The sequence below is a fragment of the Amblyomma maculatum genome, chromosome 8 (assembly GCF_055883805.1).
Source record: "Amblyomma maculatum isolate TAMU_Amacu chromosome 8, ASM5588380v1, whole genome shotgun sequence".
NCBI classification, from domain to species: domain Eukaryota; kingdom Metazoa; phylum Arthropoda; class Arachnida; order Ixodida; family Ixodidae; genus Amblyomma; species Amblyomma maculatum.
The window spans coordinates 115,810,008-115,817,164 of NC_139351.1; positions in this window are offsets into that span (position 1 = coordinate 115,810,008).

Genomic DNA, 7,157 nt, shown 5'->3' on the forward strand with positions numbered 1-7,157 from the left:
AAGCGGGGCAAAAACTAAAAGGTATGCAGCAATACCTGCTCGTCAGTTGCTCTCCCCTTTGACATATTTAAACACTTTCTCCAGTTTGATAATCAGTCCTAATGACATCAGCAATTTCGAACACGGCTGCAACTTGTATGCAACTGGGATGCCTGACCTATCTCAAATACAATAGGTTTTAGCCCTTGGCTCAAGTTAACTGAAGCCCCGGTATATAGCTGAAAGAGGCCGGTATTCAGCGAGGCCAAGGAAACTGTTGATTCCTTTCAACACTGGTGACGAATCCCTCATTATCCCAATTATATGTATATACTAAGCAGACAGATGCAGGGAAATTTAGAGGCTGGTTAGAATATGCAAGTGAAAAAAAAAAAAGGCAAAAAGAAACAGACAACAGGGCCAAGGAAAGCATGCAGGATTGTTTAGTTAGTTTGTTTTGCTTTCTACTGATGACATGAATTAGTACTGTAATATCTTATGGGTTGACACTCATAGGCAACATTAATACCCAAGAAAGTAGAAGGCTGAACAGTTGTCGCTCCAGCTAAGTTAGAAAGAGCACCGGAAGCGAACTTTAGAGATTGTGGGTCTGACGCCACATCTGATGTTCGACTTTATTATATTTCACCCAGAAAATATATTTTAGCCATACGACTATAATTACTAATAATTGTTACACATTCAACAATATTTCTTTATATTTATATTATCAAGCAAAAGTCGATGTAGTTATCTCATCACCATATTTAGGCTCTAATCAGCGATGTCTATTCATATTAGAGATTGTCGCCACCGCTGCCAGTTTTTCTTTTTTTTTTGTATGCTTTTATCGAGGCTATGTACCTGTCTAAGGATTTCCAAAATGAAAGCGGAAGTCTAGAAATTGGTTCGTCCTACATATGTAATGCCTCGAATGACTGGGGCCTAGTTTTCTCATGATGGTGTCAGCGCTTAGTACCCACTCATGTGACAAATGTTAAGAACATCCGAACACTGAAAACCATTGCCGAGCCGACATCAACGCGCATGTGGCATCATCGAGAAGTAGATAACATTTTGAATATAATAGCAACTTCGTATGGGGAATGTACGGGGCTGGAGATTTTGCAGTCGATTAACGATGGGCGTAAGCGCTCTTCCGCCAGCCGAAGCGAATCGAAGCCACCGGCACCGGGTCCGATGAAATTAGTTCCGCGCTAGGAATCGTGCGAGAAGGTAATCGATTGATCAGAAATTCCATCTATAGGCCCTGGGGGAAAGGAGAGATAATGAACTGAGAGGAGTTGAAATGGAAAAGGGAGGAAATGGTGCCGTATTTATAGAACTACGGGCCTTTCGCAATCTGTAAGAGGGGAGGACCGCGCAGCTCAAACGGAAGCGGGGGCAGAACCAAGGGTGCTGCTTTTTTCTTGTATCCACTGGGTTGTCCTTGCAGACTAATCACTGCGGCCAGTTTGTAGGGAAGCGCTGGAAGCCTTGGCATTATTTTATTGCCTTGTCATTAAATACTGCAAACAATTGTGCGATGAAAAACGACAGAAAAATTATATGATATATTGTCAAGATCAGGACAGCTCACACCCGGATTCCACCTGACAGCGTGTTCAGTTTTCGGGCTTATAGTGTCAAAATTGAATGCTATTAGTGTTAGGAGAGACAGATCGCATCTCATTTGAATAATCTACAAGGAGAGCTGTGTATCGTGACAAGTTTTTAATTTATTTACGGTTCTTCATATTTTAAAAAGGTCATGTTCGCAGACCTGTTGAAGGAAGCCTTATCACGGTCGCACCTCGATTCAAAGTAACGCCGATGCTTTCGCGGAGTGCCTAATTGCATTAATATAATTGTCCAAAATCTGATTTTAATATACCATTCCATTAGGTTTCGTGACCTTTTCGCAGGTTAGGTTGATACAAAAAGTAGGAGGGCGCTTAAGCTTTGCCTTAAGAGTAAACGCAATAGCGTACGCTTTCATTGCCTCATTTGTTGATACTCTGATACTACTTTCATCGCACCCGCTATTTTGCCTTAAACGACGGTAATGTTTCAGCCCGGTATCTTCGGCAGTTCACGATTGGCAGATCCTGGCTTTCCAGCTCAGGTTCGCACACGTCTGACAGGCTTCGCTCCCGTTTCTAACCTTCGTACCCGACATCCCGCCTTCGCTTCAGTCGTTAAGCTGCCACATGCCGAGCGTTATTCCCCGCCTCCTTAGAATTCTTCTTACAAACTTTCCTGGTTGTCGAGAACCACCATCACGACAATACACGTCCTCAAACTAAGCGCACGCACTGTTACACGCGTCAGGTACAATGTCAAGCGACGTTGTCGCACTGACACCAGCCATAGGTCATCGCACGTGTTCAAATTCTAAGACAAGCACACGAGATTATTGGTATAAACCACAATGGTTTCATTCACTAATCAGCAAAAACTATTAATTCATTCATCAACCAATCACACTATCAACCAAGCCCAGTCGATCAACCAAAACTGCCTATAACATGTAACTCCATACAAGACACCTATGATATTTGGGCACATTTCCGACGCATCTCCCAGGTTCTCTCTCATCATTCAACCAGTCTTCCTATTAACAGGCCGCATGCACCGTTTAGAGAGACCGTTGATGCACATCGCGCTGTTCTGCCGTCCCAGTTTACACCCGCCTCTAGATTGTCCTCTCCACTATGGAGCCTGCATCAAACCCGCGTGCTTCTTTCAATAATCGGCATCAGCAAGAAGGTCGAGCTATTGCCGAAATAACTAAAAAAAGTAACTCTCGAATACGTCTACACCGACGGCTCAGTGAATGTCGCGAGTTCTTCAGGCTCCATGATCATCCCCGCTAGGACTACATCAATAAAAGCTAGAACAGTTCACCGGACTTCTTCGACAGCCGCAGAGCTGACAGCTCTTCATGTCGCAATTAGGCGCATCAGTCAGCAGAGCCCCCAGCGGTGGTCTATTTTCACAGACTCCAAAGCAGCCCTGCAAGTCTTACTAACGGCTCTTCGCCGTGGAGCCCATGAGCAACTCATCGCGGAACTACGAGAACTTCATCACTATGTCATAAATGAAGGACATGACGTTATCTACCAATGGTTTCCAGGACACAGCTGCATAGCGGGCAATCTCCGTGCGGACGAGGTAGCGCGAACCGCCCACCAAGACGGCGATTGTGTGTTGATCCCCTTTGCCAGGACAGACGCAGCATGCAGGCTTCGCGTACTTGCGTGGGAGCACACGCTCGCCTTGTGGAATTCTGGCCAGTTTGTGAATTGTAAAGTTTGGCACGGCTTAAATTAGGGTTGGCATTGAGAGACTGCCAACAAAATCCGGCGACCAAGATACTTTGTTGGACGAGTTGGTACACATTCGTTATTAATTTAAACAGCGCGAACAAGAAGACAAAGGACCAGATAAAAGGAAGCCATAGTACAAGCGCTGACTCACAACTATGCCTAAGCCTTCACTCCACGGCCCAGATAAAAACAAACATGACGAAAACGAAACAATCACGTGAAACAACCCCTGGGTTCACCTGCTGCACAAAAAGTCACTCAAAAAAGACATCTATTTGCTTGAAAGAGCAAGAGAAGTCTTGCTGACACACTTATTGTCCGTTGAAATAAAATATGGTTCAACTATCTCTCTCCTCATCTTTTCTTTGTGGCGATACAAAATCCTAACCTGGTCATACATAGGAGCACACTTCTTCTTCTCCTTCTTCATTGTTTCACATGAATCGCAATGTGAGACCAGAAATGTTTTGTCCTTGCCACTTTCCAAGTTGTTCCGGTGTTCCAGTAGTCTCTTGTTAATACAGAGTCCTGTTTGTCCTATATAACAGGCTCCACAAGAGAGTGGAAGCCTGTACACAACACCAGTCTTGCATCCAACAGATGGGTCTCTGTATTTCACCCCACATTCTTGCTTCTTCGATTCTCTTTCTCTTTGAATGGCAGGGCAAAAATACATTTTTTTCTCGTCATACATGATGCGCAGCAACACTTAAGCGCAACATCAAGAGACACGTGACGGCAAAGATTTGTAGTAAAGGTTGTTCTAGTCAGCCGCTGTTCTCGGAAAGAAACATTGAAATAAATTCTTAAAAAAATTGCAGAATCTCTTAGATGCCTCTTAAGAAGGGAACGGCAAAAGCCTGAACATCGAGAGCCTAGTTTCGTGATCATGATGAGTCAAGCCTAGTCGTTGTAGTCATTGCCACTCATAGCTAAGCATTTTTATTTATTTGCAATCAATTGCGGTCATTCCACGTCGTCGTTTGACATACTGGTCTTTTCGTAGTCATGAAGAGTCATGCCTAGTCATTATCACTCATAGCTAAGCATTTTACTCATTTCGAATAAGTTGGTCATTACAAGCCGTCGTTTGACATATTGGTCGTTTAGTACTCAATAACAGTCATGATGAATTATGCATAATTACTCTAGTCATTAGCACTCATCGCTAAGCATCTTACTCATTTACAATCAGTTGCTGTCATTGCAAATTGTAGTCTGATATACTGGTCTTTACAAGTCATTTTAGTCACTATTATTCGCCGCCGCCGCCGGCGGTCGGATTCGAATCCGGTTACTCCGGCACAGTAGTCGGGCATCTTAGCCGCTGCGCCACCGCTACGGGTAGCAAAAGTTCCCCAGGTGGTCGAAATTTCTCCGTAGCAACGGCACCTCTTTTCTCTCTTCCCACTTTCGCACCCACTTTCCTCCCTCCCCTTGTCTAAAGCAAAAGTGACATTTTTTCTTTAATATTATTATTATTATTATTATTATTATTATTATTATTATTATTATTATTATTATTATTATTATTATTATTATTATTATTATTATTATTATTATTATTATTATTATTATTATTATTATTATTATTGTTATATTATTATTATTATTATTATTATTATTATTATTATTATTATTATTATTATTATTATTATTATTATTATTATTATTATTATTATTATTATTATTATTATTATTATTATTATTATTATTATTATTATTATTATTATTATTATTATTATTATTAGACATGCTACTCACTGATTTCATTCTCTCCATGACTGTTTTTGTCTAAATTTCATTTCATGTATTATTCGTTTCTTCTTTTGTGTTTATCTGTGTGCGTAAGACTTGCGTGTGCATTTTGCGCCACCGCTACGGGTAGCAAAAGTTCCCCAGGTGGTCGAAATTTCTCCGTAGCAACGGCACCTCTTTTCTCTCTTCCCACTTTCGCACCCACTTTCCTCCCTCCCCTTGTCTAAAGCAAAAGTGACATTTTTTCTTTATTATTATTATTATTATTATTATTATTATTATTATTATTATTATTATTATTATTATTATTATTATTATTATTATTATTATTATTATTATTATTATTATTATTATTATTATTATTATTATTATTATTATTATTATTATTATTATTTACATATTAAGTAAGTGTAACGCTCTACTTGATTTTATAGCCTTTAACTCTTTGCAGCAACACAATTTCATTGCAAACTGTTGCGGTAATATTCTTGACATCTGTCTATCGAATTTTGAAAGTGTTCGAGTCTCGAGTTCAGACATACCGCTGACTCGCTGTGACAAATTTCACCCTCCGCTTCTAGATACTACTGCTATCTCTGCCTCACCTTCTACTAATTCAGATCGGGTGGGGAATTCGCCCCGTTTCGCGTATGCACGTGGTGATTATGTCGGTCTTTTCAATTTCTTCTCTTCCGTCGACTGGTCCCTTTTAAATGACATTAATGATTCAGATAGACAAGTCAGTCGCTTTACAGAAATAGTTCTTGATGGTATGCGTCGGTACATACCTTTGTATACTCCTACGCGTAGGAAGTTTCCTTCCTGGTTTTCAAGGGAACTAATAACGGCGTTAAAGCTCAAGGAACGGGCCCATCGTAAAGCGAAACGCCCTGGGTTTCACAATTGGGCAGATGAGTTTCGCCGTGTGCGTTCTCTTTGCAAACGCTTATACAAGCGGGACTACGACTCCTATCTTGAGTCTTTAGAGAGGAGTGCCTCAAATCGTCCTAGTCAGTTCTGGCGTTACGTTCGCAAGCGTTCCATTAAATCAGATTTAAGTATCAGCTTAGTTGACTCTCAGGGTTCGGAAATTCGGGATGTTGCCGACAGTTTTGCACAACATTTTTCCTCCGTTTACAAACATCCACATTGTGATTCCGTTTGCCTCCCATCTGGTGCACTATCTAATTCCATTCTCTTTGACGAGGAGTTGATAACTGAGAGTCTTAAGCGTCTGAGACCATCTTTGTCTCCTGGACCTGATGGCATTCCAGCTGCCATAATAAAAGCCTTCAGTTATATCTTCGTACCAGTACTGACTGCCATATTTAATAACTGTTTAAAAAATGCTGCCTTTCCTCGCGTGTGGAAAATGGCACGCGTGTTTCCTGTCTTCAAGTCTGGAAACAAATCTGATGTTTCCAATTATCGTCCGATTTCTCTTCTATGTGCAACCTCTAAGCTGTTCGAATTAGCTTTGCACAGCGTACTTTCCTTCCATCTCAAACATATCATAGTACCGAATCAACATGGCTTCATGTCGGGCCGCTCTACTTCTACCAACCTTGTCACGTTTATGACGTATGCCTCTGCAGCAGTCCTTCAGAGGGGTCAGGTTGACACTGTGTACTGTGATATGAGCAAAGCTTTCGACGTTGTTACTCACTCACTACTTCTTGAAAAACTTCTACTCTCTGGCGTTGAAGTCTCACTCGTAGCCCTCCTACGCAACTATCTCCTTGATCGCTTCTGCTTTGTCAGTGTCAATGGACAGACTTCTTTCGTTTACCCTGCAACGAGTGGAGTTCCTCAAGGTTCAGTACTAGGCCCGCTTCTCTTCTCCGTTTTTATTAATGATGTTTCCTCGGCGATAAAGAACTCCTCGTTTCTTCTTTATGCTGATGATATAAAAATATTCAAGGTAATACATTCTTTTCAAGATTGCGTGTTGTTGCAATCGGACATATCTGCTTTTTCTGATTGGTGTGCGATGAATCGACTTACCCTCAATTCTTCCAAAACTAGGGTTGTGTCCTTTACTCGTAAAACACATAGCTTTCTCTACCATTATTCTGTGAATTCCGTGCTGTT